Raw genomic sequence first — 10,870 nt, 5'->3', positions numbered from 1 at the left:
TAGTGGTCTTATATATTAGTATCCCAATCTGTTGATGAAACAACTTCAGGTGCCCAATGATATTGTAAGCCATTATATCCTTTCTTACTGACCGTTTTGATGGCACCCTAGAATCAAGGGTTAAGCTAGAAACCCTATTCTTAGGCTGTGACATGCAGGAATTGCTCTTCCCCACAAGATATAACCTCAGATACAGAAAAAGTTATTTAGAAACTTGGGTTCAGCGTGACACATATCCAGGGAACTCACCAGTTTGATCTCAATTGGAGTTTCTTGAGCTATCAACAGTATTTTCACTAGTTAGTGACCCGTAAATACCTTTAATAAATTGCTCCCATGTGAGGTGTTCAGACACGACATTGAAGAAGCAGACTCGACAGTTTAGATTGTAGTCCTTCCCCTTGTTCTCACTTCCAATTAGTTTCTCCTCAGGCAGCGGCAAGGGCAATAAAGAGCAGCAGGCACAATATTGAAGGACCATGCCGAAGATCCCAAAAGAGCTGCCACGAAACTCCATCCTGCCAGATGTCGATGTGAACCAGGAAAGAGTCCGTGTCTGAATGTCTAACTTCTCTCTCTCCTGACTCCTGGGGATCCTGGATATGTGTCTCTTCCTCTTGTTTAATCCACGATAACAGATCAGGACTTATCCTTACAGAGCCTAGGGAGATCAGAGTCTCATAATTCTCCTTCATCACCTCCCTGTAAAGCTCCTTCTGCCCTTCATCTAAATATTCCCACTCCTCCTGGGAGAAAGAGACAGCCACGTCCTCAAACTTCACCTGCATCTGAGCAGAAGCTCCTGCAGCCATTTGGGGCTCTTCCTCTAGACCAGGTTGATTCTTGGAGTGAGAAGAAACTGGGCACTTGAGGCTCCAGCACAAGATGGACGACTCTTTCCTTTGTTGAGCAGAAAGTTCAGCTCCCAGAGAAATTCATCTCTGGTTTCTGCTTTAATCGTCTTTTCACTCTCTTCCATCCAGCGTCTGCCCTCTGTCTCTTCAATCCAGCATCTGCCTCTTTCATCCACTGTCTGCCCTCTACCCCTCCCCCTCCCATATGGTATCTGCATTCTTTCTATGCCCCTCTCTCCTACACCAGATCTAGCATCTTTGTCCCTCTTTCCTTATTTTTCATCTGACCCCACTTCCCAGCATCAATCTCTCTCTACTTTGTCATTCCTCTGTCTCTCCCCTTTCCCTCATCTGATCTCTCCATTCCATCCTGACTCCTTCCCCTCCTCTAATCTTCCTGCTGTTTCCTTCCAATATTCCTCCTCCCCTGTCCAGCAATACCTTCTCCCTTTCTTCCTCCCCTTATCCAACAGTAATTCTCGTCCCTTCCCCTTCTCCCGTCAGCAGTATCCCCTTCCCCTCCCTTGTCCAGGAGTACCCCTTCTCCCTTTCCTCCTCCTCTTATCCAACAGTAACTCTCGTCCCTTCCCTTTCCCTTCTCCCCTGTCAGCAGTACCCCCTTCCCCTCCCTTGTCCAGCAGTACCCCTTCTCCCTTTCCTCCTCCCCTTATCCAACAGCAATTCTCGTCCCTTCCCTTTCCCTTCTCCCCTGTCAGCAGTAGCCCCTTCCCCTCCCTTGTCCAGGAGTACCCCTTCTCCCTTTCCTCCTCCCCTTATCCAACAATAATTCTCATCCCTTCCCTTTCCCTTCTCCCCTGTCAGCAGTAGCCCCTTCCGCTCCCTTGTCCAGGAGCACCCCTACTCCCTTCCCTCCTTCCCTCTCCAGGAAATGTTTCCTCTATGTAGGCTAGCGGCAGCTCTGTGTGCTTTTAACTTCGGCACACAGCTGCCCCTAAGCAGTATTTTAGCCGCGGTTTCATGAGGCAGCCTCGGGGCCTTTGGTAGGCCGGCCCGCTTCGATGATGCGATGTGGGCTGGCCTACCAAAGAACCCAAGGCTGCCTCATGAAACCGCGCTAAAATACTGCTTAGGAGCAGCTGTGTGCCGAAGTTAAAAGCACACAGAGTTGCCGCTGCTTGTCTGGGGGTGCGGAGACATACGTGGCAGGAGTCGGTGGTGGAAGGCAGGAGTGCCGGCATAGCGACGGCAACAGGAAGTTGCATGTCAGCTGACGCCGGCACCTTTTGCTGCAGCGTGGACCCGAATCCTTCACGGACTGGCAAGATTTTTTTGCAGACTGGCAGCGGTCCGCGGACCGGCGGTTGAAGAACTGTGATATAGTCCATTCAATTCCTATGGGCTTCAGTGCATTTGCTGTGGCAGAATTGCTATCGCAGGATGCAAAGCATTAACTGATTCAACATGAGTTTGAAGTTGGTTGAATACCTTTCTCTCAAGTATAGTAGTTTTGAAAGAAATAGAAGGTTTGATACTGGCCAGTAGTTATTTGGAATAAAAGGATCTGTATTACTTTTTTTTCCAGGGTGGGTTAAATGCTACTGGAACGCTGCCTAAGTGTCAAACCTTAAAAAAGGAAGTCATATTGAGCGTTGGAAAATATTAATAATAATTAACTAATAAAATCATGCACATTTAATTTTCTCCACCACCAAATTTCCCCGTTCCGCCCCACCCCACCCGGCTACTTTTTCGTGCCACCCGGCTGGAAAAAATTTCTGGGGAGAACACTGGGCTGCATAGACCAGGTGAGAGGTGGTATTTTACACTTAAAAGTCCTTGTGATGATTGAGTATAGACAAAGTGAGATAGGAATCGACTTTGTGAAACCCTTAAATTGTAGTTTAGACTGGATGACATTGGTGAAAAGTTCCAGTAATATTGTGAGTTTTTTACTTGGTGAGATTTTACGATCAAAAGGCTTTGTAGTTTTTACCTGTGCCGGTTTGCATTTTATGATTTGCTATTATAGGCTTGCCAGAGTGTGGTTTAATATTTGAGAAAAGCATGGTCCAAAGTTAAAACAGTCAATTAAGACACACCACATCTGTCCTAACAACTTTGATTTTTTTTTGTTTTACTTTCTGCTTTTAATCCTATTTCCTGTCAGTCTCTGCCCTAGTGAAGGACCAGTGCAGACTGGGCTGGAACAGGCAGCTGGCATCTCTGTTCTTTTAACAAATTTCTTATATTTTTTTCCTGCTAAACTACTGCATGTGTGGGAATAAGTGTTTTCTTTATGCTGGTGACTCTTGCCTAACACGCTTTACCTCATTTTTCTACCTATTACTAAAGTCTCCCTCCTTCATAAGTGGGAGCATTTCAATCTCAAAGGCTACACACAGACAGGGCCATTTAGAAGGCCATAGAAATATATGAGCAAGGCCCACCAATCAAGGCAGACTTCTGCAGCCTCAAATATGGACGCTTTTGATTTTCAAGAACTCAGATATTGTACAGAAATATTTCAACAGGAAGAACATAAGAAACAAATGGTTAATCATTCTCAGGAGTTTAGAAAGAAAACAAATAAACAAAAGTGCCTTTTCATCCAAGGCCTAAGTAGGGGAATTATTAGTATCAGACAAGAAAATACTGACTTGAACACTCAATGCCATCAGTTGTCCAAAGACTTAGATGAGGCACACATTAATATATCCATGCTACGAACCCAAATTTTTAAGCTACAAATTCCTTTTTAGCTGTAAATGAACAATTAGAAGAGGCTAAGGCAGAATTGAAATATTAGTCAAAATGTGCCTCATAGGGACAGGTTAATGTTGTCTCCTCACAGATTTTGCCTTCGGCACTGGTGCCACCTCCACCATATAGTCAATTTATAGAGAAACAGAACACAGTTTTTGTAGTAGGCCAGAAAAAAGGTAAACCAGCTGCAGACGAAGAACAGACAAACGAAGGTGAGGAAAATTCATTACCAGGCCAGAGCAATACCAATAGTACCCCTATAAGTGACACAGCATCAGTAACAGTAGTGCTGCAGGGACATATGAAAGAGAGTGACATTGCAAGAATAGTGGAGCAAGTGGGCCCTATGCCTTTTAACATAAATGAATGGTGCAAATGGGCTAATGACATACTGATTCACTGGGGTCTAGGCAAATGCAAAAGGAACAATGCAGATTTTGATAAGCTTATGCACCTAGCCCTAGGTCCACATTATTATAAATTTGGATCTCTTGTTCATCCATACCAATTTGTAAAGATGGGCATCGAACAGCTATTTTGCTGCACCTCCCTGCAAGTACTTAGAACTCTTTCACCCCTGCCAACTGATACACTAGAGCAGTTTGCATATAGGGTGTGGGTAATCAAGGCGGTACTTAACAAACATGAACACTGGCCTACTTCGGCTGATTATGGTCAGAGAGAACATAAAGAATTTCTATTAGAATTATTATCCCCTGAGATTATGAAACACCTTCTGTTATTTTCAGAGGACCCTAAAGCTACCCCTTTTGACACTTTACTGCTCAGGATTGGGTCTGTGTGGAAGACCCAGCCAGCTCAAATTATTTCAGTATCAGAAGCTAGGAGGTGGCGTGCTGAGGGAGCACCCCAATACAAGAAAACACCACGCACAGGAAATAGAGGGCATGGCAGAGGTAGTTACAGAAACTCCTCCACTTACATTCCTTTCCATGAACTCAGAGACCAAAAGGAAAGATTAGAAAAAGAGAAAATTAAATGGGAACAGGATAGACATATACTGCAGTTAGAATTGGACAAAATAAAGTGATTTGATAGCCAGGAAAAATAGCACTACAGCATAGAGATGGCCTGACTCTCTGTGTCCAAATACCAGGGTGACTCAAGCCTTCACAGCCTTGCCGGACTCCTTTAACTTACCTGTGGACTCACTTCTGGAGACGCAGGATAAGGAAAAGAAGTCAGACTCAGAATCAACTTGAGGTATGTGGCACCTTTGATATTGGACACTTGCGGCCGCCCCAATGTTAATAATACCATAGAGGGTCAGGATAAATTAGCTTTGATTGATACATGGGCCAGAATCAGTTTTACAGATAGAGCGCCTCCTACTGGAGATAAAAAAAATGTGGAAATTTGTGAGATTCAGGGTATAAAGTGTGTGTCTATCCCTGTAGAAAAGGAACAAAGGAAGGACATTGTAGTAACCACTGCCACCATGAGTGAAATAATGGATGTAGCTGGTCTTGCATTGTGCAGGACACAGGAATTCTAAATGCTTCTAAAACTTTAGTTCATGAGGTCATTCCCGTGCAGCAACATGATCATAGTATAAGTCACTCAGAGGCTGCAGATGTTTCAGTTTGGGCACAAGAGAAGCTAAATTGTGGGAAAAGGTAATTTTGTTAGAGGGTGAGGATCCTTAACCACAGAGCATGCAATACTTCCTCCAGCAATAGAACTGGTGCCTAAGATGGAGGAGAGGGGTCTGAGTGGACCTATCTCTTCAGCAGGTGGCTCTCCAGCTTGGTCAGTTGCTAAACCAGAGGGCTCCATTAAGCTCACTATAGACTCTCGGGCCCTAAATAAGGTTTCAAAGTTTGTGGTACCAGTGGCAGCCTCTTACTCTGAAATTACACTGAAATTTAATCCCAAACTAAACTAAACCAAACCTTAAGTTTGTATACCGCATCATCTCCACGGAAGTAGAGCTCGACACGGTTTACAGGAATTATTAAAGAAAGGAACTCCAAAGGGAAGGAGAAGGGCTTGGTGGAAAGGAAAGAAGGAGGGGACTAAGTAGGGTGGAGAGGGAGGGAGTGGTTACATTTTAGAGAAAAGCCAAGTTTTCAAATGTTTTCTGTCCAACTGTGCAATTTTCTCAGTTCTAGACATGTCTAATGATTTTTTGAATCTGCCCCTTGTCTCTGAATGCCAGGATGTGACACATCTAGTCTGCACCTGACCTCTGCACAGCAAAGCCCACTCCTCAGACTGCAGTGGGACCCAGGTGGCAGACATGTGGTCCAGGTCGGCTTGAATGGAACATGGACAAATTCTGCTCTGAGTGACCCTGATGAGGTTGTTGATTTAAAATGCTTCTTCTCTTTCTTAACAGCCAGTTAGAATACCTACATAGCCATCCCAGACCAGTTTTGGCACTGAGATATTTTTAATGTATTCCAAGGATCCTCTTTATCACTGCAGAGATAAAGACGCTCCAAGGAGACATTAGCTTTATGCCTTTTCTGAATATGAGATGGTTATGCTATGCATTCTTTATAAATATACTTTGCTCATGTATGCATTTTTTTTAGGGGGGTTGTTTTTGTCGTATAACAGTGTGTTTATTTGCAGATTTAAGTTCAGCCCTGAATCCTAGACAGATGGAAGAAAAATTTCAAGCCTACTGGAATTTTGTGTTTTCTGTTTTGTCTATTTGTTTTCGTTTATGGTGTACCCCAGGGTACATAACACTGGCCATTTCTAGAGCTCATTTCCCACTTTTTACTAGCCAAATTGTGCAATGTTCTTTTAAGTTATAGCTTTCATATCCTAAATGTAGCTTAGTTAGAGGTTACATTTTTAAGAAAAGGTTTTATACAGTGTTTATTCCATTGTGCTCACTAAATATGATCAATTCAGAACACATTTCTGACTTAATTTTTTTGTTCAATACACTCAGTATATAATTATGGTCTCTCTGAAGTGCAATAATAGGTGTGTGGGCACACAAAAACTTATCTTTTTGGAATGTCCTATTACAAACATTAATATTATCTCTTTCTTGCAATACCTATACCAAGTAAATGTATTAATAGTGTCACGTTGCCACATTCAGTACAGGCAACCTGGTCTCTCTCTCTCTTTCTATCTCTTCTTTGGATCACCTCACTGCCGCTGAATACCTGGACTCCTTTCAAGCCGGTGTGTCCCTCCCTGTATGCACAGATACCATTTTATCCCAAGGGTGAACTTTACCAGTTTAAAGAGACTGACAGATCCTGCGCAGACATCATTTCATACCAAATATGCACCTCACCTGTTTAAAGAGACTGTCAGCTCCTACTGGACTAATTCATCTTCCTGCGCCCTGACTGCAAAGATCTTTACTTCCTCACACATGCTATATCACCTCAGAGTTGGACATTTTTACAAAATGTTTCCTATTCGTTGGATCCCTGGATTCATGACAGCCACCTTCCTAAGAACGCTTTGCTGTACAGTTCCAGCTTTTTACTGAACAATACCTACTGTAGTCATTGATCTCTGTCCTCTATCACCATTATTATTAATAATAATAATAATAATAACATAGTAACATAATAGATGACGGCAGATAAAGACCTGAATGGTCCATCCAGTCTGCCCAACCTGATTCAATTTAAATTTTTTCTTCTTAGCTATTTCTGGGCAAGAATCCAAAGCTTTACCTGGTACTGTGCTTGGGTTCCAACTGCCGAAATCTCTGTTAAGACTTACTCCAGCCCATCTAAACCCTCCCAGCCATTGAAGCCCTCCCCAGCCCATCCTCCACCAAATGGCCATATACAGACACAGACTGTGCAAGTCTGCCCAGTACTGGCCTTAGTTCAATATTTAATATTATTTTCTGATTCTAAATCCTCTGTGTTCATCCCATGCTTCTTTGAACTCAGTCACAGTTTTACTCTCCACCATTTCTCTCGGGAGCGCATTCCAGGCATCCACCATCCTCTCCGTAAAGTAAAACTTCCTAACATTGCTCTTGAATCTACCACCCCTCAACCTCAAATTATGTCCTCTGGTTTAACCATTTTCCTTTCTCTGGAAAAGATTTTGTTCTACGTTAATACCCTTCAAGTATTTTATTTATATACCGCAAAGCCGTGAACTTCTATGTGGTTTACATAATTTAAAATACAACCTATTACACACCTCTGGTAACTAATGATTCTATGGTCATTCCAGACTTTATTTCATATGCTATGCATCCATTCCCTCTTGGCATGGGGAACGAGACATTCCATAAGCTGTTGAATTTTACAGAACTCCATGCCTACATTGAACAACTTAAGAAAACCTTCAAAGAAGTGAATCATACCATCACTTTTGAAAATGGACAGATCGCACAAACTGTTGAAAATTTGCTACGAGACGCTCCTGTCTCAGTTTGGGAATTTTGGGTATTTGTCTACTGTAAATCATGTATTTAATGTTTTAATTCACCCTATCATTATCTTAATTATTGTACACATTTTGCTATTGTTATGATTTTCCTTTGCTGTAAAATGAAACACATGTACATTTCTTTACAACGCATATCCCACAAAGTTCCCCCTACCTTTTAAGACAGTTATATATGAATTTCCTGTTATCTTCTCTGACACTTGCTAATTTGGTTGATTTGGTATGGCCTATTGCATTGCATACCAGGGTCAGACATAATATATGATCTCATATCCCATACTCTCATACTCATGGCATCGTACCTTTAAGCCTGAACCTTCTGAGAAAGCTTCCTGCATCCCTTATGAACTGTTAATTCGCTCGACAGATAAGATATAGCATATTGGGTTTCCCTGCCCAGAAGACTGTACAACCTAAGACAGAGGTCTGAACTCATAATGGGAACTATTTATTTTCATAGCTTGGAGATTCTGCAGGACAAGGGGACATGATGATATAATGTTGGAGGTAAGAGAGGCATCTGCAAAGGGCACCTTGAGCACCACTGGAGGAATGGGAGGCTGCGTTACCTGACCTGAGGAGACAACGGAAGGCACCGCAGCAGGCGTCGGAGTCAAAGCCGGCACGAACGAGGCAGGCTTGAGCAGACTCGAGGCCGAAGAGTTCGAAGCGGAAGCCGAAGGCGCGGCGCTCTGCGATGAGGGCAGCTCCGGCGATGCCTCCATGCCGAACAGTGACTCCCACAAGATGCAGCGACGCTTGAAAGCACGTGCTGTAAGTGTGGAGCAAGGCCGGCACGATTTCGGAAGGTGTTGAGGCCCGAGACACTGAATACAGCGTCGATGAGGGTCCGTCAACGAAATCGCGCGTTGACACTTGACACACTTTTTAAAACCGGTGACAGGCCAGGACATAGGCCGAAAAAGCTCCACCGCAAGATCGAAGCCGCGGGGCCACGGCCACGCGGCCTGCCCAGTCGAACGAACAAAAGAAATTTTTATTTTTTTTTTGAAAAACAAGAAAACGCGATGTGAACCAACGATAATGAGCAAATAAAACCCAAAACCGCGGACAAAGAAGGTACAAGTGAAGGGACTTCGCGCAGAGAGTCGAAGATGGACTTCTCGGCTCCGTGGAAGAGTAAGAACTGAGGAGACACGCCCGATGCATCAGGCGGGAAGGCACTCGCGCATGTGCGGTGCGGGCAACTCGAAACTTCTAAAGTTTCTACAAGCAAGTATGCTTGTGAGATGTCTGCATCGGGGCTCCGTTGGATGACGTCACCCACTAGTGAGAATACCTGCCTGCTTATCCTGGGATAATAGTTGTTTACAAAATAGTTGCAGAAGTGCATGCCATATAGAAGGGTACCACAAGCTTGACTTCATTTGAAAGAATAATAAAAAAAGGTATGGAGTGTCAGCCCAGTCTTAACTTGCTAGCCTTACCAATGTCTGCAAAGGCCTATGGGAAATCATATCATTCATATCTGACCTTAGGGTATGTCAGTGCAAACAACTTCAGATTGCCCCAGAATCCCTAAATTACATCAGTGCTTAAAGGTAACAAAGGTCCTTGGTACAGCTAAGAGATGCGAAGATGTGTTAATGTCTGGTGCTTAAGATGGACAGCTTAAGATATACAGTAAGCCCAGGTGCATGATCTAACACAGATAGTTAGGTTAATCAGAAACCATTCAGTGATACTGGAAATTCTCCCTCTTTTCTTCTCCAGGTCTCTCACACTCCACTCACCTTATTCACCATTGTTTCAAACAGTTTACAAATTATAAACAGAAAGCTACCTGAGGCTGGTTTGGGCCATATGTTTTGGACTTGTCCTACTATTCAGTCTTATTGGGACTCCTTGTTTCTATTTGTGGAGCATCTGTGGGACATTACTATTCAACATTCCCCACTTTTCTTATTTGGTGCTCCCCTGCATTGCTTCCCCCGTAGAAGGGGGGGCTGCAACGTTTCTCAAGTGGACAGTCCTTGTTGCTTTGAAATGCATTCTGCTCAAATGGCTTGAGGTGGAGGTTCCAGATTATTCCCTATGGAGGTGTCGATTGATCACGCTCATGATGTGAGAACACAGAGATATCCTAGACTTTTCCTCTCTGCAGGGACGATCCTTCCAACGTATCTGGGAGCCTTTTTGGAACACTATGACCCCCGTGGTGCGCAGCCACGTATTAAACTGCTGAAGTGTGAATTTTTCTTGTTCATGCCTTTTGTGTTCATTGCTTTTATTAAGTGTCTTTGTAAATGCTGTCTTCTATGGTCTACATTGTGGTCTGTAGCTTGGAGAACTGGGGGGGTGGTGATGGAGGTGGGTTGGAAGGGAGGTAGGGGGAGTAGCTGGGTTGTTTCTGTTTTCAAAATTATGAGCTTGTTTATTGCTTTGTTCTGTTGTACCTTTCTTTTTTTGATGAGCTCAATAAATATATTTACTGATAAACAGAAAGATACTGGGACATACAATAGTTTCTGGTGGGTGACGTGATGGCAGAGCTCTGACCAGACGTTTCCTGCTCCGCTTTTTCCTGCCTTCACCCCCTAATTTCCACTTGTCAGTGCCACTTCTCTTCTCAATTGGGTATACAACTTACTGGGACTGTTTTGGCTCTCGACTAAGGGGCCCCTCAAAGCTAGCGGCGGCGATTTGAGGCAGTTATGCCCATTAAGACCACATGGCCTGGAAAAGATAAGACAGCGAAGCCAACCAGCATGGTGGGAAGCCAACCAGCATGGTGGCTCCCAGCCCTGCGCCGAATGTCACACCTTCGCACAAGAACATGCAAGTCTCTGTCCGCCATCTCTCTCAGCTGCTCAATGAGAAACTCTCCAAACTGCACTCTGTCCTGGAGGAGGTGAAGGACA

This window comes from Geotrypetes seraphini, chromosome 2 (assembly GCF_902459505.1).
Source record: "Geotrypetes seraphini chromosome 2, aGeoSer1.1, whole genome shotgun sequence".
Classification (NCBI taxonomy): Eukaryota; Metazoa; Chordata; class Amphibia; order Gymnophiona; family Dermophiidae; genus Geotrypetes; species Geotrypetes seraphini.
This window is presented reverse-complemented; position numbering follows the sequence as displayed.